Source organism: Schistocerca serialis, chromosome 6 (genome assembly GCF_023864345.2).
Source record: "Schistocerca serialis cubense isolate TAMUIC-IGC-003099 chromosome 6, iqSchSeri2.2, whole genome shotgun sequence".
NCBI lineage: Eukaryota > Metazoa > Arthropoda > Insecta > Orthoptera > Acrididae > Schistocerca > Schistocerca serialis.
In genome coordinates this window covers 353,673,561-353,695,405 of record NC_064643.1, presented here as the reverse complement: position 1 = coordinate 353,695,405, position 21,845 = coordinate 353,673,561, and positions in this window count along the sequence as shown.

The following is a 21,845-nucleotide window of genomic DNA, read 5'->3' as shown; positions in this document are numbered from 1 at the left end:
TTTATAACGAATAGTGAAGTTACTGTCTGTCCAATATACCATTAGTCGTATGCCGTGTGACTAGGGCCTCCCGTCGGGTAGACCGTTCGCCTGGTCTTTCAAGTTGACGCCACTTTGGCGACTTGCCTGTCGATGGGAATCAAATGATAATAAGGACAACACAACACCTAGTCCCTGAGCGAAGAAAATCTCCGACCCAGCCGGGAATCGAACCCGGGCCTTTAGGTATGATATTCCGTCGCGCTGACCACTTAGCTACCTGGAGTGGACAGTCGCAATCTGTACATAGTATCGTATAAACACCACACTTAGGATAGGCATTATTGCAGTTTCCATTTGTATGTTTGAGCGTAATGTGCAAAAGGTTATTAGCAGTAAAGTCTATCGTGAAGTTGTTCTTGAAGAACTTATTAATTTTGTCAGATATCAGGCCCATGTATGTCATCACTTTTGTAAATTTGCTGTTGGGAATAGCAGAACTGTTATCAAATTATTGCAATTAAGGAAAGAATTGATCAATTTAGTTTTAAAGCTACTCGCCGAGGCCACCTGTTTTGACCTCCAATGAGTTTGCGGTTAAAATTTAACACATTAGAACAGATAGAAATCCATGCTCACTACAAAAACAAACCCTTATCCATACTCAAGGAGCAAGTAGACTTATTTTAAATAGTAAATAAACCGCTTTACTCCAAAATGACGTGCTCTGAAGAATTACTAATATTTAGTTTCAATCAGTGGTAATGGTTGGGAACCACTGTAACTGTCTCATTGCAGGACATCAATATCGTCACATATCCAACACATGCTCAAATTAAGAGTGGTGTGTCGGAGTTGTCCTTTGGCGACTTCATTCACGACGTAGCACGAATGTTGTAGCCCATGATATCCAGCACCTTTTTTACGTAAACTGGGTCCATGCTGAAGAGAAGCTTGCGGAAGACCACCTTCAGCGTTTTCACCGGCTCCGAAGAGTAGGTTAACCAGTGCAGGCCCTCCTTCTTCACGAAGTCCAGGAGCCCTTTTTAATCACAGTCGTGTGTGTGACAACTTTGTACAACTCGCGTCCTGTCACGCGAGTTGTGAAGTTGCCACTTACGACCGATCTCATTTTCTCTTCGAAGGTTTTGAAGGCGCCCGTGTGTTACATGACGATAGGCGGTGGTGGGGACGTCTTCTTCTGCTGTTGATTCTCCGTAGTCGCCCCACCATCCTCGGTGAGGTCGGAGAATCGGTTGTTGGTACATATGTTGTCGGCTGTTGCGAGGACCACCGCCCAGCCGGTGTGCTTGCGTTTCGGCTTCATCAAGCCGTCTTCGTCTGGCGTTTGTGGAGCCCTGGTCCCCTTCTCGGATGCCTTCTGCTGCGTGCGGAGCGTGGATGCACCGCTGTCGGCGCCAGTGGCCGTTAGTTTTGTACTGGTTGTGGATGCGTTTGCATCAGCTAGGCGCTTCCGCGACGCTTGCTCCACTTCCATCTTCTCAGCTGCCGGTTTTGCCCCTGGTATGAGGCCCAGCAGTAGGGCAAGGCCCTCCTCTGCCTCTGGTGCTGTGTCAACGCCCGTTTTTGAAGGCATGCACTGCGACGTCGTGCTGCTCTTCGTGGCCACGGGCCGGCATGCCGGCGCCGTGGCGTGCGGACTCGAAACTTGGTCCGCAGCACTGCTTGTAGTCGTGGGGCAAGAGGTAGGAGGTCCTCCCACATCAAGTGCACGTGCAAAAGCGTTCAAGTCTGCAGAGTGCGCGCGCCATCTCTGCTATGTTGTGCTCTTCTTCCTGGGTCATAATGTCGTAGGTAGTGGGCAAAAAGCCGGACCACTCGCTTCCACAGCCGTGGCTGCTTCCGCATAAAGTTACGTTGTGCAAGACGCGACAGTTGGCTGCGACTGCGACGCTGCCCCCTCCTCTTTTCCCACCCTGGCAGACTGCGACACGGCCGCAACACGACTGGAGTCGTCGCCGTTTCCCAAGCTCCGGTCGGCGGCGGCGGATTCAAATACATAAGAAAAATAAGAATTCCGATTTTCTTGCTGTAAAAAATACTGTATGTTAATCCAACAAAGTTACATCGGCTCCCAGAGTTAGTTTTTCGATACAGATTCTCCTTTTACTTTAAAAAATTGAAAAGTATCTCTTCCGGTTTTGCGTGTTTTTTTCGCTGTATATTACTTCTCAATCAATTGTGAGGAAAGTAAAAGGCACAAAAAATTGATGTTTGCGTATCTTACAGTTTCACATCACAGCTTGATAATGAGGTGTCTATTTTTCCGATATTCGTCACAGTTATCCCGATACTTAATTTACAAGTAACCTACTGCATAAAATTTGAATTGTGTACAGTGAAAAATGTGGTCGCTGGCTACTTTACGTATGGTTCACGTTAGGTCATACATCGTTGCCGATGAAAAGTAGCTAACATATCGAAATTATTTTTTAAGTTGAGATCAGATTGATATCGATGTCCGTTTCCGAGATTTGGGCTCATATATCTCCGGGAGCGTCGCGACTAGCCGCCAGTTCTGTCGACGCGCAACGAGAATCGTGTGGTCATCACACGATAGAGAATGCATTTGTTTTGTTTCGCTGACACATTTGGACCTAATGAAACCATTTTATGTCATATATTTCTCCGGTATGAGTTACTAATATTTCCCCATATGCTCTTGACAATTTCATTTAAAATGCCACGAAACGTAGGTTTCTTAAAGCCAAGTGATCAAGCAGAACCCATTTTCTTGGTTTTGCTGAGGCATCTGAACCTGTTCCAAGCTTTCTTTCTCGTTTATTTCTCTGATACGAGTCCCGAATATTCCTCCATCTGTTTTTGCACATTTCACCTAAAATTCCAATGAAAGATAAGTTTATTAACAATAAGCGCACGCTAGCTTCATTGCATTGTTTCAAGTTCTTGACAACAAGATAGGGTTACATCTTAAACATCTCTAGAATTTTGATTCTGAACGTCTACAGTATACACTGGCAGAAATGTGGAAGAAATAATGTCCATGCTTGTTCACAAAATTTCCCCAAATTATACTTGTCAGTTTCTCCCATTCAGAAACTTTTGGAACAAGCTAAGGCAACTTTCATAGCCGACTGAATCTTTATTCCCATCGAAATGAACTTCCATATTCTTGTATTCTGACAGCATACATCGTTATGGATGACATCAACATTTAATCTTGCCAAGCTGCACTCAAAAGATGACTCCAGGATTTACAAAAGACGAATTTCAATTGTGAACTGTGTCAGACCAGAAGGGCCTTGTAAAACAGTAGTGCACATTTGGCACAAGTTTTTTGAGCACCATCTTCTACCAATGAATTGAAGTGAATGTGACAAATTACTTATTGCAGCATACTGTTTGCACAATCTGTTGAGAAACGCCTTCCTCAAAAACGAACATCTATTGATTACAGAAAGCTGTACAACAATCTGGTGGTGGTTTTTCACAACTAGAAGGTATCATCAAGACACCAATCTACCGTTTACTTTCAAAGTGAAGGTATTGTAAAATGTAACTTTCTCGTTGTACTTTAGATTGTTCATTTTATTATGTATGTGCCGTTTTCAATTTTTATCGTCACAAAAAAGAGTAATGCGAAAATTGACCTTCAAGTTCATTTTCATCATTCTAATTCTACATCTGCATGGATTATACTGATTTTCATAACAGGCCTGAAAAATTTGCATTAATGGGAAAATATTATATATTTCACTCACCTGCCAGTTTCAACTGTGCACCAATTTCTTCCCAAATTCTGTCTCTGAACATAGTGTCTCTATATTTAGGGTTCTTCAAATCGTAAAGGCAAGGCTGTTGCGAGACCAGCTCACAGAGTATCACATCCTGTGAGTGGCTCATTCAGTTTTCCTTGACTGGTTCGACATCTTTCTCGCAGCCGTACGTCTTTGTGTCGTGCGACTTCCGTCGCAACACTGCTCACTGGTGCAGTGCTGCGACAGCTGCCGCAACAGTCGCGCGTCGCATCCCAAACTCGAACTGCGCATGCGCCAGCGGACAACTTCTGACGTCACGTAGCGACCCGTCGCAGTCGCTAGTGTGCGTCGCGTCTTGGACAACGTACCTTAACGCCACTCCGACCCGGTAGTGGCATGCTTCTCGATCTCCGATTCCATGCGCCAGTCAGTCGTAGGTAGTGGATAGGAAGAAGCCTCCAGCAGAGCAAGCTCTACTGATTTCCGATCCACCGCACCACTCGCTCACGCGGCCGAAGCCGCGGCCGCATAACGACTTCTCGAACGCCTTTCCGTAGCCGTCTCGGAGTCCATTGTCGTCTGCGTGGACGTCGTTGGTGGGGGGCCGGATGGGGCCGCCGACCGAGCGAGCTCGACCGGACAGCGATCCGCCACACCCTGCGATTTATTTCCAGGCATGAAAGGTCCACGCACTTCGAGTAGTCGATTTTGACCAGAAAGTTGCTCGTGTAACCCATGCTTTTAAAGCAATATTGCACTGTGCAGACTGAACTGCAGTAGAACGGCCCGTCGGCGGCGCGACAATGTGCAGCAAATTATGTACGTAAGTCGTTCGGGAATCTCCGAAAGAAATGGACAAAAGTGACATAGCTGTGGTAATAATTTCTTTGTTACATGAAGAATAAGAAAGGCTGAAGCAATAGCAAGCAAGAAAAAGGAGAAGAATATGGCTGCATATCACTTCGAATTCACCATGTGGAGGATGAGAATACCGCACACTTCTGGCCACAACAAAATGGATCCGAAGCGATTTCATACATACTTTGGAATCTCTCAAGATTAATTCAGTCAGTTAGTCCAAACCATAGAGTCTTGTATAGAAAAATCGATATGTGTCTAAGAAAACGTCATGGTTGATATTAAGTATGTAGTCTTCATTTTTGACATAGGTACAGCTTATTACATATCATATGTAACATTTTGCGTCTGCTGAAAGTCATCCGAGGTTATGATATTCACTGGTATCCAAAATTAAAGTAACAAATGAAATTTTCGTAATGTGGCGTTTATTTTGGCACGAAACAGTATAAACAAACGATAGCGAAATATGGACAAAGTGAACAATACAGAACGTAAACATATGCCGCACACACATCTCGAAAATTGTTAACCTGCTCAGTATGGGGTGTGACCAACTCTGTCAGCAATACAGCGCTGACAACGACGGTGCATGCTGTGAATGATGTCAGCAATCTCATGCTGAGGTAGTAACACCTATTCTTCCTGCAGAGCTGATGGCAAGTCTTGGAGTTTGGTTGGTAGATGCTGAAGTGGTGCAAACTGTATCCCTAATGGTTCAAATAGCTCTGAGCACTATGGGACTTAACATCTGAGGTCATCAGTCCCCTAGAATTTAGAACTACTTAAACCTAACTAACCTAAGGACAACACGCACATCCATGCCCGAGGCAGGATTCGAACCTGCGACAGTAGCAGTCGCGCGGATTCGGTCTTCACGCCTAGAACCGCTCTGCCACCGTGGCCGGCTGTCTCCCTAATGCACCCCAGTCATGATCTACCTGCGTTCAGTATCTTACGTTTCCAAGAAAACGTCAACCACTAATGCTCTACGAGGACGGACTTCATCGTCCACCAGTACAAAGTCTGGGCCCACAGCACCTCGCAACTATCGCACATGAAGTGGTGTCCGAGTGGTCAATGTAATCCCTGTCCACACCATTAGGGATCCCCCTCGATACTGAGTGCCGACAGAGTTCCACGTTCCCTCCAGATGCGAATTTGTCGAGAATCACTCTCAAGATCAAATCGGGACACATCTGTGAAAAGAACATTAGCCCACTGTTCGACCGTCCAGGTGGCATGTTGAAGACTCCAATATAGAAATTTCTATATGCGAGGACGCATCAGAGACACACGTAAAGTAGATCTCCGACAACAAAGGCCACCCCGCCGAAGCCTTCTGTACACCGTTTGTCTCGATATAAAATGACAAGTGGATGCTGAGATGTCAGACGACAGTTCCAATGCAGTACTAAGGCGGTACCGTTTTCCCTTGCAGCTAAATAAAGGTCCTCTCTTTCTGATGTAATACAGGGTCGGCCCTGTCCTGCTTTCGGGATACGGTTAATGTCTCTATAAACTGTAGCCATATTCGGGAACCAAAAGAACAATTTACCGTAAGCCATCGAGCCACGTCAGTTTGCGACATTCCTACTTCCATTCTTGCTATGGCCCTTCACCGCAGACCGAGAGCGGTGGCGCAGTGGTTAGACACTGGACTCGCATTCGGGAGGACGACGGTTCAATCCCGCATCCGGCTATCTTGATTTAGGTTTTCCGTGAATTCACTAAATCGCTCCAGGCAAAAGCCGGGATGGTTCCTTTCAAAGGGCGCGGCCGACTTCCTTCCCCGTCCTTCCCTAATCCGATGAGACCGATGACCTCGCTGTCTGGTCTCCTTCCCCAAAACAACCCAACCCAACCCTTCAGCGCAGAGAGTTTGGCAGGAGTCATTTCTGCGCCATGTTGCACCATCTGTTGCTTTGTACACAGAAACTGTCCATGCGGGACTACCTGGCACGCACTACGCCGTGTGATAGGTGCCCGGACGTCAACGTTGGCATGGTTGTGCGTTGACCGGATAGTCATCTTCCGTGAAGAACACGATCGTACAGACATCGTTGACAATTCGTATGATTTATCGTGAATTATACAGAAGAGGGGGAACTAGCGGTTTGTTGCGTTAATTTTGGACGCCAATTTATGTGGTTTGATTTTTCGGATTTACTTCAGGTATTAAAACTTCCTGCCAAATTAAAACTGTGTGCCGGACCTAGACTCGAACTCAGGACCTTTGCCTTTCGTGGGCTAGTGCTCTACCATCTGAGCTACCGAAGCACGACTTTTGGAAAGGTCCCGAGTTCGAGTCTCGGTCCGGCACACAGTTTTAATCTGCTATGTAGTTTCATATCAGCGCACACTCTGCTGCAGAGTGAAAATCCTTCAGACTTCAAGTATTCTTTGAGAACCACCGTCCGTTCCCCTGGAGTAGTCACTGAGGGCTGTATCAGAAATATTATGTTGAAAACTATCAGAAGCAATCCGAACTTATGGGATTTCGATATTCTGAGCTCGAGATATCGCTATATTTGGAGCTTTGAGAAGCAGTTTATTAGGTCAGGTTTAGACGGAAGTGGTTCGAGAAATTGCTTATTTGATTCTTAAGACGTAAGCTGATCTGATTTCTTTGTTACTGCCCTGGCTTGTCAAGTGGATGATGTCGAGCTCCTCAGCAGATTCTCATGTACTATGTCTGATACTGTAGCATAAATTTTATTTTTTGCTTTAAGTTGTACTCCTGGAGGTAAGGTTTTGACGGTGGCAGCCAGAGCTCTGAAATAGAACTGTATAAGTCTTCACTTCTGTTGTTGCCGGTGAAGTTGTCGCTGGCCGAGAATTCAAAAAATACGCAGGACGCTGATAACTGATGCGTTCCGTTCATTCCCTCGCAGTTGTGTTTGTGAACATCAATGACGATGCTGATGAAAAAGAGAGGGTTGAGTTCACTGACTCAGCATAAACTGCCATACAGCCGAAAGAGAGCTGTTATTAGTAATATCATCATCGGTACTGGATGACTCAACGTCCGCAACTATCTAGAAGATATGGCCTTAAGAACTCCATTTCACTCTCGTATATCAGGTATTTTACTCCTAATAGCACCACCTCCATACTTGCATTTGCGTTTGTTTACACTTCTAAGATAGAAGTTCCTCAAAACCCTTCATTTTTCTTTGCAGTGATTAACTCAAAATTGAAATATCAATTTTTCATTGTGTTGGCTTTGGCTCCTTGCTACTGGCGATCCATTTAGGACTATCACAGAATCTTTTCGTTTGGGATAAATAACAGTACAAGAAATCGTAAATACTACATGTGCAGCACTCTGGGAAATGCCATCGAAGGCAGTGATGTCCATAATTTGAAAAACAGCTTTCAGAGGAAATAAATTAGCCCAATAGTATTGGTACACCTAAAAGTTGCTCGCTGTATTATAATGGCAAGAAGCTATTCCTCTATAGTGCTACAATACTATGATCCGTATTAGGCGAAAAATCTGGGTAATATTTTACCAGCCTCCAGTCACTCGTCCACCGACAGGTGTTAATACACAGAGATCATCGCCGCATTACATCGACAAATAACACGGAAGATCCAAAGAAATTGGTACAACTGCCTAATCTCGTTAGCGCCCCCGCGATCACGCAGAAGTGACGGAACACGAGGTGGCATGGACTCGACTAATACCTGAAGTACTGCTGAAGGTAGTTAACACCATGAATTCTGCAAGGCAGTCCATCAATCCGTAAGAGTACGAGTTGGTGGAGATCTCCTCTGAACAGCACGTTGCAAGGCATCCTAAATATGCTCAATAATGTTCTTGTCTGGGGAGTCTAGTGGCAAGCGGAAGTGTTTCAACTCAGGAGAGTGTTCCTGGATCCACACTATAGCAATCCTTGACGTGTGAAGTGTCGCATAGTCCTGCTGCACTTGGCCAAGTCCGTCGGATTGCACGATAGACATGAATGGATGCAGGTGATCAGACAGGATGCTTATATACATGTCACCCGTCAAAGTCGTATCTAGGAATATCAGGGGTCCCATATCACTCCAACTGCACACGCCACATAACATTACAGAGCCTCCACCAACTTGAACGGTCTCTGCTGACATGCTGGGTCCATGGATTCATAAGGTTGTCTCCATACCCGTACACGCTCATGCGCTCGATACAATTTGCAACGATACTTGTCTGACAAGGCAACATGTTTCCAGTCATTAACAATTCAATGTCGGTGTTGAAGGGCCCAGGCGAGGCGTAGAACTTCGTGCTGTGCAATCATCAGGGTTACATGAGTAGGCTTTCGGCTCTGAAAGCCCATTTCGATGATGTTTCGTTGAATGCTTAGCACGATGACAGAGGTTGATGACCCAGCATTGAAATCTGGAGCAATTTGTGGAAGGGTTGCACTTTTGTCACGTTGAGCGATTCTCTTCAGTCGTCGTTAGTCCCGTTCTTGGAGGATCTTTTTTCGGCCTCAACGATCACGGAGATTTGATGTTTTACCGTATTCCTGATATTCACGGTACACTCGTGAAATGGTCCTACGGGAAAACCCTCGCTTCATCGCTACCTCGGAGATCCTGCGTCTCATCGCTCGTGCACTGACTATTAATAGCACGTTAAAACTCACATAAATCTTGATAACCTGCCATTGTAGGAGCAGTAACCGATCGAACAATAGCGCCAGACACTTGTTTTCTTATATGGGCGGTGCTGACCGCAGCGCCGTATTCTGCCTGTTGGATACGCATGCACATACCAGTTTCTTTCGCTATTCAGTGTACTATTTAAAGTGGACCTATGTCGGCAAACAATCCTCATATTACTCGCAGTCACCCCATATCTGTCAAAAGTCGACAGACATCGTGGACGCAAGTCTGGAGAAATATTCACGCTTCTTTGTTGCTTATAAACATCAGAACCATCTGATGAGGTAGTCTCAGAAAAAAATACAAACATCTGATGGAAAATTTAAACTAAAATTGATAGCGATTTCCTTTTGTAGTTCTTGTTAACAAGTAGGCAACATTGCCTCATACTGTCTATGTAACATATGGAGACGGGCAAGAATGAAATTGGTAATGATAACACGAATGACTTCTCATTAGACTGATATCACGACAATGTTACTACTAGATTGGTAGTTCTTCCACAGAGATAAGCATTACATATACATTTGGTTGGTCGAAATGTGCGACTGCTACACGTTGAATACAATATACCCTTACATACACGACTACATATTTCAGCAACACTGCCTACTCAAAAACCATTTTGTTAAAAACTATAATGCAACTTCCAAAAACAGTCTGCGAGTAGCAGTGGCAGACGATTGACCAGGACTACGTATTAAATACGTCAGTCTAATTTCCTACTGTCATGCAACGAGAGAAGACCCGTGAATAGCGATTGTATTCTATTTACATTTATCCTTTATTCACTGAAAATTTTTTAGTATTCAACTAAGCCGTCTATCGTTACATCCATCTATTCAAAGACGACGGATAGGGAGTACAGAAAATTCGGTACTGGGTGTTTTCTTTGATTTTGAAGGAGAGATCCCGAGCGGGTACAAAATATCGCTAATATTCCAGGCAACTGCTAGCGGCAAGCAGAAACCATGGCTTTGAATACTGATTTGGAACAAATTTTGAGCTGTTACAATACCACATATTAACAGTAGAAAAAGTGTTCTTCACTTTTCCAAGGAATAGGATATCACACACTTTCCTGGCGCTGGCTGTAGGGTTTACCTGAGAGACGAAGCGTTGCAACCGTGCGGCCGAAGGATCCACAGGCGTCCTGATATATAAGTATCCATTACTTGTTATATGATGTCGTATGTGTGCCATGCGTGCTTTAATAAGTGTCATTTGCTTATATAGCAACGATAGCGGAACGATAAAGCTGATTGCTGTATTCGTTCCGTGATCAAGCAGGCCGGCCGCTGTGGTCTCGCGGTTCTAGGCGCTCAGTCCGGAACCGCGCGACTGCTACGGTCGCAGGTTCGAATCCTGCCTCGGGTATGGATACGTGTGATGTCCTTAGGTTAGTTAGGTTTAAGTAGTTCTAAGTTCTAGGGGACTGATGACCACTGATGTTAAGTCCCATAGTGCTCAGAGCCATTGATCAAGCAGTATGCGCTAACACAAGACGTTTTTTGGCAAAATATATTTATTTGTAAAATGTTGAAATGCATAATACATTAAGAAGAAGAGTATGTTTATTCAACAACAGTAACAATGCAACACGTATAACATTTCGCTTCCATGTTCTTTGTCTCTGAGATCTGTAATCTTAATGGCAGCGCTCTGAATTTATACGAAAAATAATACTGTAGACTGCAGACTGCAGTCAGTTCAGCTGAACAGCATTAGTATGTGTTGACGATACACAGTGACCTTAAGGCTTTTCTGGATTCCTAGCAGTAAAGCGACAGACATTAGTCCTTGTGTGACTTTCTTGGCCGTTCTCAACAGTGAGAAACACATATTTCACAGGACTTCCAACAAACAGGACATCATTCTGAAGTCACACACAGTATCGAAGAGTTATAAAATAGGTATTTCTTGGTATGATTCATTATTTTCTTTATTGTACTTAAACGTCATATAATGACTTATCGGTAGCTAAAGCTATTACGAGCACAGAATCCTAAATTCTGCAATGTCATTGTGATGAGTAGTTGTGAATGCAAAGTTATTAAGTGAGATACTGCTGGTTGCTGGTTGTGTTACCGTTCATCAGTTCCCGTCTTGTCGTTCTGAGCATACAGATTTTGTGCAACAAAGAATGTAGAAACATCGGGCTTTGACGCCCCGCCATCGGCGACCCAATTAGAGGCGGATGAGTTACTAATGATAGAATTCATTAATGTGAGTTTGGAAAAAGCTTCTCATCTAGTTATTTCTTTGCTGTTTGTAGAAGTTTTCTCAGGCTGCGAGATCCATCTAAATGCCAAGTGTAATCTCAGTTTCTTTTAATGTTCCTGAAGACTGCTAATAGAACTGGCCATTAAAAGAGTACCTTTCCATTTTCCGTTCAATTGTTCGAACGATGGAATAGTTACACAGTACCCTTTTTTGGGCGACTAACAAGTAAACTTAACTGGGCTCCAAAGCTCGTCTTTTTTTCATGAATGATTTCACTCACACGCGTTATTTACATTTCTTTTAATTTTGAAATGTGTTGCCTTGTCTCATTTTACTGACCGCGCGGCAATGTTATGGGCTACAACGAAAACACACTTGGTTGTTGGCTTTGGTAGAAATTAATTAACCGACAAATGCAGAGCGTTAATGAATGTTTACAGTAGATAACAATAGAACGCGTGTTATAATAATATCAATAATAATGGAGGAGTGACCACGAGACTAAGGGCGTTACAGCAGCATCAGGAAAACGATATCTAGCAAGTGTACCAAACAATCATTGCTCATCAAGCTTTGCCGATATCAGTGACATGCATTGCCACATTCCGAAGTGTATGTAATTATTACAGCAGCTTGGATGATGAGTTCCATACAACACTACACATATGGCTCTGGCTCTGAGCATTATGGGTCTTAACTTCTGGGGTCATCAGTCCCTTAGAGCTTAGAACTACTTAAACCTAACTAACCTGAGGACATTACACACATCAATGCTCGAGGCAAGATTCGAACCTGCGACCGTAGCGGTAGCGCGGTTCCAGACCGTAGCGCCTAGAACCGCTAGGCCACTCCGGCCGGCACTATACATATTTATGTTGGTTGTTGATTTAGAATGGCTTGAATAGGGAACGAAATTGTTACTTCGCGAAAAAGAGATATTAGATAATGCTACAATTACTTGATTCCTATAAAATTTTCACCATTTTTATGACAGGCCTACAATTACAATAATCTAAATCTCTGGCGTTCCTATCACAAACAAGTTTTACACATTGCGTTGATATGAAAAACTTCGAACTATGATGTATTTGTGTATGCTTGCAGCTGTGTATCATTGATAAATGAGGGAATTGAAATGAAGCAGAAGGATTGGGCAGTGAAATAGTGACACCTGTTAAAAACCAAATAACTTCGTATGGATGTGCAAAAATATTATACTCTTTTTGCCACGATAAAATGGGCATATTTATTTGTTTTTCTATAGTAACGAAAATGTGTATTTATTTATATTTCGGGTAAGAAAAGTGTCAGGTCAATATACTAAAACACTGTAAAGCTAATAAAAACATATAGAACACCCGTAAAGTACAAGATATAATAGCGGAATTAATTGTTAAACAGGCAGTACACAAGTCAGATGTCGTGCCGTAATCTGACAGATAAAGCGGTGATGCGATCTACCTTTTAGATCTACGCGGCAAACAAACCGACAGAGTCGCTTCGTTAATTTAAAATTAGTGGATAGCAAACGAAAAAAAAATTGTGTCCGACGGGTAAGTTAAACGTCTTGTAAATGTAAAATCGTTGTAAATGAAAAATATTTTCTTCCAGCATGAGATTACTCAAAATGCTTCTTTGTGAGGTGTTAAATATTGTTATAACTTACGCATCTAGCCGTTTTCATAACTTGCCCTTGCTAATTAATTGACACATCAAGTTACATAACTGCACGTTACTAAGTAAGCATACAGTAAATACTAGATCCGCTGTCTTTCAAGATTTCACAGTAATTGTTACACAGTACTGGCAACTTTATTAGCTTTATATTTACCTTAAGCCTCTTCATGTTCTATATTGTCATCTTTGTTATAACCTGCACTTAACAATGCAATGGGATTTGGGTTACGTTAAACATTACTACAATGACGAGCAAACTCGTAAGAAAATTTGGTTTTAGATCAAACTCAGAAGATTTTAGTGCCTTATAGTATATAACTGATATATTATTTACATGCTTCGTGTATTCTCACAATCAGTTATATGTCACTCAAAAAACTTTAATCAGTTAACTAATGTAGTTTATCAAACGCCTAAATTTCAAGTAAATTTCAACCATACATTTCAAATGAACTACAACTTTCAGTGCTTCAACAATGCGAGCGCTAAAAATTGTAATTCTGTATTACAGTTAACATACTAGCTCATACAGTAATCGGTAAAAAACTTTTAAAATGTTGAACCGTTATATAACCACAAGAACTGAAGAATACAACGTAATCAGCTATCAAATGTGGCCATTTATCTTATTTTTGCATTCGTTGTACGAAACTTCAAACTAAAAGAGAGAAATTAATCTGACTTTACAATGTCAGTTGTTTAGAAAATGTTACCATCGTCGCATCCAGAAGAAAAATGTGTGAAGTAGGAGGAATGAGCTGTTAGCAAAAGCGTTGCCGTTTTCAAAAATTCAATATGCCTTTTAACGCTTTATCTCGCGAGTGTAAGTGAAGAGAGAGGGATATGACTTTATCCACCTTTCCCTCTTGTGGTGAGTTCCTGAGAAGAGAGAAGAATACGTCTTTACCTACCATAAGGAAAACTACGAACAAGTGTGTGCACGGAACGAACCAAAGAAATTAGAAGCGGGATGAAGTTCCACATTGTTAAATTCAAAGAAATGGATGCCAACTGTCTCAAATTATCTGTACCAAGCTACAAATCAAAATTTAATCGCGATATATGATTCTAGACATTGTATCAAGTCTTGTAACATAACGAAACCATTAACCTTTCTTTATATTGCCCAAAACTAAACGAAATTTAAAGAGATGTAAATCGAAGGAACTGCCAACAAATCTTTGTCCACGATGACAGAATCAGACAAAATGATGCTGTTATACTTAGTTAAATTCTTGTGCAGAAACTGGAGTCTACAGAGCATCTATTTCACGTGCTGCAACATACGTCTACTTATGGAAGGTGTTGTGAAGTATTTTGGTAAAAAGACTTAGGAAGTCATTTGCCACTTATCTGCTATGAGCCAGCACCTTTTTCTTTATTTTAAAGAAATTTATCTAAAATTCAAATGAGATACCTTCACTTGGAATATTTTTACCTGGCGTACTTTACTTTCGTAGACTTGAGGTTCAAATTTATGACTTCTTTCGTTCTTATTTTTGCAATGGATATTTTACGATGTTTACGTCAAAGGACCAATAATAACCCGTTTTGCTTTCACCCCACTGTGTGCTCACATTTGTCTACAGTCTACCACAAACATACGGTGCATCATATATTGTCTACTAAAGTGTCTTTGGTGGCATTCTAATTTTTTAGTGTACAGAAACTTCTAACAAATGAGAACAATGTTCGATGCTTTTATTACCGTGAAACTTTGATTTCTAAAGTAGCGATCCGTTTCTGAATTACCTACGCATAAAATGGAATTACGGCGTCCTTCATCATTCCCGCAATAAGCTGCAATCAGGGAATGTACGGGAAAAGCGTTCTAGTGCAGTGATTCAGTATTTATGTAAGGTAATGGTAGTTTTTACAATTTGTTAACAGCGTTTCCTGAGGTGGGTCATAATTTATTTACGTGCTGTGGGAGAACACAGTTCATAAACAGCCACTAGAAGTTTCAATAGCAGTTTAAAATTGTATGACGTCGTTTATCTGGTTTAATGTTTCCTTATGCCTCCATATTAATTTTGTAGGGACTACACGCCACATTTGTGTTCATAACTGCCCGGCAAAATTTCTGCCCCTCCTTTGAGAAACAGTATAACTATCTTAAGGCAATCGCTAGGTTTTGCTCTGTTATACAGAACACATTTAAAGCAGTGCACAGTTCCAACACCTTCTGATGCAACTGTAAGGCTGAATTTAATGTCTCAGGTGATAATAGGAGTACTAAAGCTTCGGTATCTACCTATGTATTTTGCAATTAAAATGAAAGCCACTGGCAGAGGATTCACCAAACAATTTTCAGATCATATCTCGACTGTTAGAATCTCGAAAAGCACAAGGGACAAATGAACATCTATTTCTTTCTGTGAAAGCTCTGATTTCTCTTATTTTATTATGAAAGTTCATGGACCGACTGAAGAAGTGCAATTATCAGTTATTGGTAGTATGATCCCAGCGATCAGTGTGATGTTGCACCGCCTCTGGACTGAATACAATTATTTTTATTTTTTATTTCTTTATTACAGAGGTAAAGCAGTTCCCAGACCGAACATGCTGAGCTACTGAGCAGGCAAATTGAAGGGGAGTTAACAGCACACGATGTTCCCAGGCAGTCACTCATCCAAGTACTAACCGGGCCCCAACCCAAGACCACGGGTGCATGTGCCGATTCGATTCAGAATGCTGACATGAATCCATTATATCCTATCCTGACACAAGCTGAGACACAATAGTTGTAACTGGTCCACGATATCTTGAATATTTCGGTTGGGATGACAGATCAGGCGATCTTGCTGGCCACGGGAACAGTACAACATCACATCACGTAGACTGTTCATGGATACAATTTCCGTCTTAGGAATAGCATTATCATATTGGAAAGTGGCAATCTGTTGCATGAGAGTGAACACACGAAGATGCATAAAGTCCGTCAATTACTGGTGTGCCATCTGAGTTCCCTCAAAAGTAACGTCGCTCTGCCGCTCTAAAACATCAGAAGTGTGGGGTTTCTCCGCATGCCACTTCCATACTCGCCGAAAATGGCCCCCGAGGTTGTGCAGAACCACGAGCCATACTGAAGCACAATGTGACGATATTCGTCTACAGTCCTAGCTTCCCAGCTACAGGGTCCCTTCAAACCCAGACGTTTGTATTGTGGCAGTAATGGAGGCCTGTGCATGAGACGGTTAATTCCCTAGACCGGCTGCTACTAGTTTCAGACTAGTAGTGCAGGAAGACGCAAAATATTGCAGGAATTTCGATACTTGTTTCTGATTTGCAGACGCAGATGTGCACGGTATAGCGATGCACCATTGCTACTGTCAGGCATGTCGACCGGAACCTTGAAGACGATTGTACGTGACCTTGTGTTCTCATGTAGTCCAATATCACGACATCCGAGAGCACCACAAATACGGATATTGTACAGTTCGAGCAGCCGGCCAAATGGTGACATACAGTGAGGTCCCTGTCAGACAGTCAAACTGTGTCACAAGCTGTTAACACTGTCTCAGGTGAGTATGAAGCGTCTTCCGTCATTCACATTGATCTCTCAACATAATCTGTTCGCACTTTACCAGACCTGGTAACAACACCAAAGAGGATCGACACTAATGCACTCTTGTAGCCATTATACTTGTTACAAAGAAGTGTAACCCTAATCAGTTACATACTACCAGTGTCGCGTAAGTGTACCAAGCTTCTGATCGTATCACGTATGTGCTTCACTCATGTTTGGTCGCACAGAGAGGAAACAATTTGTGACCGAAATTTCGCGATAAAATTTATGAAGTAACAGCAGACAGAAAGGATGTCACTTTAAGATGTGACGCAAAAAAATCAGCCCTTCCGGAACAGCTTAATAAAGACGCACATGCAAAACACAATAGATATATATTGTCGCGTGAAATAAATTACTACAGTTAAATGAGCAAATTTAGTACCACTGAATCAAACTTTTGATTCCATGAATATTTTGTAGTTTACGGTTAATACGCAGAACATGTAACATGGTTTGGCACTCAGCTACGAGTGCTATCCACTAAGTACATTACGTTTTGGAATTAAAAATAAATAAAGTATAGGAAAATTTTTTTATTATGTACAGATGAAAGCCACACTAAAATACTACTTTTCTACATAGTTGCCATTTAAATGAAGGCACTTATCGTAGCGATGGACGACGAACTTGGAAATTCCTTCGTCGTAAAATTCGGCCGCCTGCACCTTCAACCACGTAATGACTGTCTTTTGGGACAGAAAAGGTGTGATTTTTGTGGATTTCCTGGAAACAGGCACTACAATAAACTCTCAAAGGTATTGCCAAACTCTGTACAACCTCAGAAGAGCGATACAAAACAAGGGCAGGGGAAAGTTGGGCTCAAGGATCTTACTGATTCACGACAACACCCGGGCCCACACGGCAAATGCCACTCGTGAAGTTCTCGAATCTTTTAAGTGGGAGTTGTTTCCTCGTCCGCCGTACAGTCCCGACCTGGCAATGAGCGACTTCCACTTATTCCCAGCAATGAAGAAGTGGTTGGCTATGCAGCGTTTTGATGACGACGCACAGCTTCAAGAAGAGGTAACCACGTGGTTGAAGGCGCAGGCGGCCGAATTTTACGACGAAGGAATTTACAAGCTCGTCCATCGCTACGATAAGTGCCTTAATTTAAATGCAACTATGTAGAGAAGTAGTATTTAAGTGTGGCTTTCATCTGTATATAATAAAAAAAATCCAATTCTTTATTTATGTTTAATTCCAAAACGTTATGTACTTTGTGGATAGCCCTCGTATAATGATAACTGCGGTGTTGTAAAGTGGTCGTACCAACACACGGCGTAACTATTAATCAAGGCAAAGTTATCTTCTGAAACCTGAAAGCCGGCCGGAGTGGCCGAGCGGTTAAAGGCGCTACGGTTTGGAACCGCACGACCGCTACGGCCGTAGGTTCGAATCCTGCCTCGGGCATGGCTGTGTGTGATGTCCTTAGGTTAGGTAGGTTTAAGTAGTTCTAAGTTATAGGGGACTTATGACCACAGCAGTTGAGTCCCATAGTGCTCAGAGCCATTTCAATCTTTTTTTTTTTTTTTTTTAAACCTGAAAGCAAACTGTCTGAATATTGCACATGCTCTTTGTTCATTCGTAGCCGTACATATAAAGTGCGAAATGGCTCAAACTAACGAAATTTTTGCAGAAAACACAAGGTTATACCCCTTTACCATTGCTACACTAGGCATCAATGGCGAAATAGTTTCATTTAATTCCATGAAAGAATGAAGTGCAAACGAAAATTGAAGACCCGATATAAATCTCTGATTGCTAAAACGAAAATACGATTACATGGAATATCAAAATTACTATCAACCACATAGTGCGTAACCCACTATCAGACAAAGAATTCGCTTACAGATGATTCTTAAATCAATCAAAAGGCATGGAACTGCTCGACGAATGAGAATTTTTCTGCTTGTTTCCGTTACGATTCAATATACTTAACAGAAAGCAGGAGAATATCCGACATGAATCAAATACTTCAAGGCCTATACTGCAAGTCTTCATGGAAAGATTCGAACAAGACAAAACAGTATCAAACATGTGTCACTAAGCTCGCTTTCTGTAGCGGTATTGGTTCGTTTACGCCGCTCATCTTAGCAGAAATACTGTTCGCCCTTCTCTCTGATGTAAATCCAGTATGCAATTGATTGTGGCCGGACCAAATATGTCACGAAATGAGCGTAAAACGAAAAAATTACAAAGGACGATGGCAATATGGTTGGCCTGCAAGATGGCGATACCATAGGTCAAACGGATATCAACTGTGTTTTTTTTTTTAAAATTGAAACCCCTATTTTTATTACATATTCGTGTAGTATGTGAAGAAATATGAATGTTTTAGTTGGAACACTTTTTTCGCTTTGTGATGGATGGCGCTGTTATAGTCGCAAACGTATAAGTACGTACTATAACGTAACATTCCACTAATGGGGACGGTATTTGCTTCGTGATAAATTACCCGCGTTAAAATTGTACAGAGCATAACTTAATCATAGCTAACACTTGGATCAAGAATCATAAAAGTAGGTTGTATACCTGGAAGAATCCTGGAGATACTAAAAGGTATCAGATAGATTATATAATGGTAAGACAGAGATTTAGGAACCAGGTTTTAAATTGTAAGACATTTCCTGGGGCAGATGTGGATTCTGACCATAATCTATTGGTTATGAACTGCAGATTGAAACTGAAGAAACTGCAAAAATGTGGGAATTTAAGGAGATGGGACCTGGATAAACTGAAAGAACCAGAGGTTGTAGAGAGTTTCAGGGAGAGCATAAGGGAACAATTGACAGAAATGGGGGAAGGAAATACAGTAGAAGAAGAATGGGTAGCTCTGAGGGATGAAGTAGTGAAGGCAGCAGTGGATCAAGTAGGTAAAAAGACAAGGGCTAATAGAAATCCTTGGGTAACAGATGAAATATTGAATTTAATTGATGAAAGGAGAAAATACAAAAATGCAATAAATGAAGATGGCAAAAAGGAATACAAACGTCTCAAAAATGATATCGACAGAAAGTGCAAAATAGCTAAGCAGGGATGGCTAGAGGACAAATGTAAGGATGTAGAGGCTTATCTCACTAGGGGTAAGATAGATACTGCATACAGGAAAATTAAAGAGACCTTTGGAGAGAAGAGAACCACTTGTATGAATATCAAGAGCTCAGATGGCAACCCAGTTCTAAGCAAAGAAGGGAAGGCAGAAAGGTGGAAGGAGTATATAGAGGGTTTATACAAGGGCGATGTACTTGAGGACAATATTATGAAAATGGAAGAGGATGTAGATGAAGACGAAATGGGAGATAAGATATTGCGTGAAGAGTTTGACAGAGCACTGAAAGACCTGAGTCGAAACAAGGTCCCGGGAGTAGACAACATTCCATTAGAACTACTGATGGCCTCGGGAGAGCCAGTCATGACAAAACTCTACCATCTGGTGAGCACGATGTATGAGACAGGCGAAATACCCTCAGACTTCAAGAAGAATATAATAATTCCAATCTCAAAGAAAGCAGGTGTTGACAGATGTAAAAATTACCGAACTATCAGTTTAATAAGTCACAGCTGCAAAATACTAACGCGAATTCTTTACAGACGAATGGAAAAACTGGTAGAAGCCTACCTTGGGGAAGATCAGTTTGGATTCCGTAGAAATGTTGGAACACGTGAGGCAATTCTGACCTTAGGACATATCTTAGAAGAAAGATTAAGAAAAGGCAAACCTACATTTCTAGCATTTGTAGACTTAGAGAAAGCTTTTGACAATGTTAACTGGAATACTCTCTTTCAAATTCTGAAGGTGGCAGGGGTAAAATACAGGGAGCGAAAGGCTATTTACAATTTGTACAGAAACCAGATGGCAGTTATAACAGTCGAGGGGCATGAAAGGGAAGCAGTGGTTGCGAAAGGAGTGAGACAGCCTCACCCCGATGTTATTCAATCTGTATATTGAGCAAGCAGTAAAGGAAACAAAAAGAAAAATTCGGAGTAGGTATTAAAATTCATGGAGAAGAAGTAAAAACTTGGAGGTTCGTCGATGACATTGTAATTCTGTCAGAGACAGCATAGGACTTGGAAGAGCAGTTGAACGGAATGGACAGTGTCTTGAAAGGAGGATATAAGATGAACATCAACAAAAGCAAAACGAGGATAATGGAATGTAGTCAAATTAAGTCGGGTGATGCTGAGGGAATTAGATTAGGATATGAGACACTTAATGTAGTAAAGGAGTTTTGCTATTTAGGGAGTAAAATAACCGATGATGGTCGAAGTAGAGAGGATATAAAATGTAGACTGGCAATGGCAAGGAAAGCGTATCTCAAGAAGAGAAACTTGTTAACATCGAGTATAGATTTAAGTGTCAGGAAGTCGTTTCTGAAAGTATTTGTATGGAGTGTAGCCATGTATGGAAGTGAAACATGGACGATAACTAGTTTGGACAAGAAGAGAATAGAAGCTTTCGAAATGTGGTGCTACAGAAGAATGCTGAAGATAAGGTGGGTAGATCACGTAACTAATGAGGAGGTATTGAATAGGATTGGGGAGTAGAGAAGTTTGTGGCACAACTTGGCTAGAAGAAGGGATCGGTTGGTAGGACATGTTTTGAGGCATCAAGGGATCACAAATTTAGCATTGGAGGGGAGCGTAGAGGGTAAAAATCGTAGAGGGAGACCAAGAGATGAATACACTAAGCATATTCAGAAGGATGTAGGTTGCAGTAGGTACTGGGAGATGAAGAAGCTTGCACAGGATAGGGTAGCATGGAGAGCTGCATCAAACCAGTCTCAGGACTGAAGACCACAACAACAACAACAACAAAATTGCCCGTTTACTAACTGCGGAATAGGTCGATAATGTGTTGACGTATGGCTATTGTGATCAAAATGCCCAACGGGCGTGTGCTATGTATGCTGCTCGGTATCCTGGACAACATCATCCAAGACCACACCACAAATTTCCAAAAAAATACGTTGGCTGAGTCCCTCTACCCTCAAAGATCTCAGTTAAGCAAACCAATACAGTGACTACAAGGACAATAATTTAGTTGGTTCAGATATTGCAGTGGAAGACTGTTCACGAATAACAGTTACATGAACGTAATACACAGATGTTGGCAATAGTAGCACACAACTTGCAAATTCTCA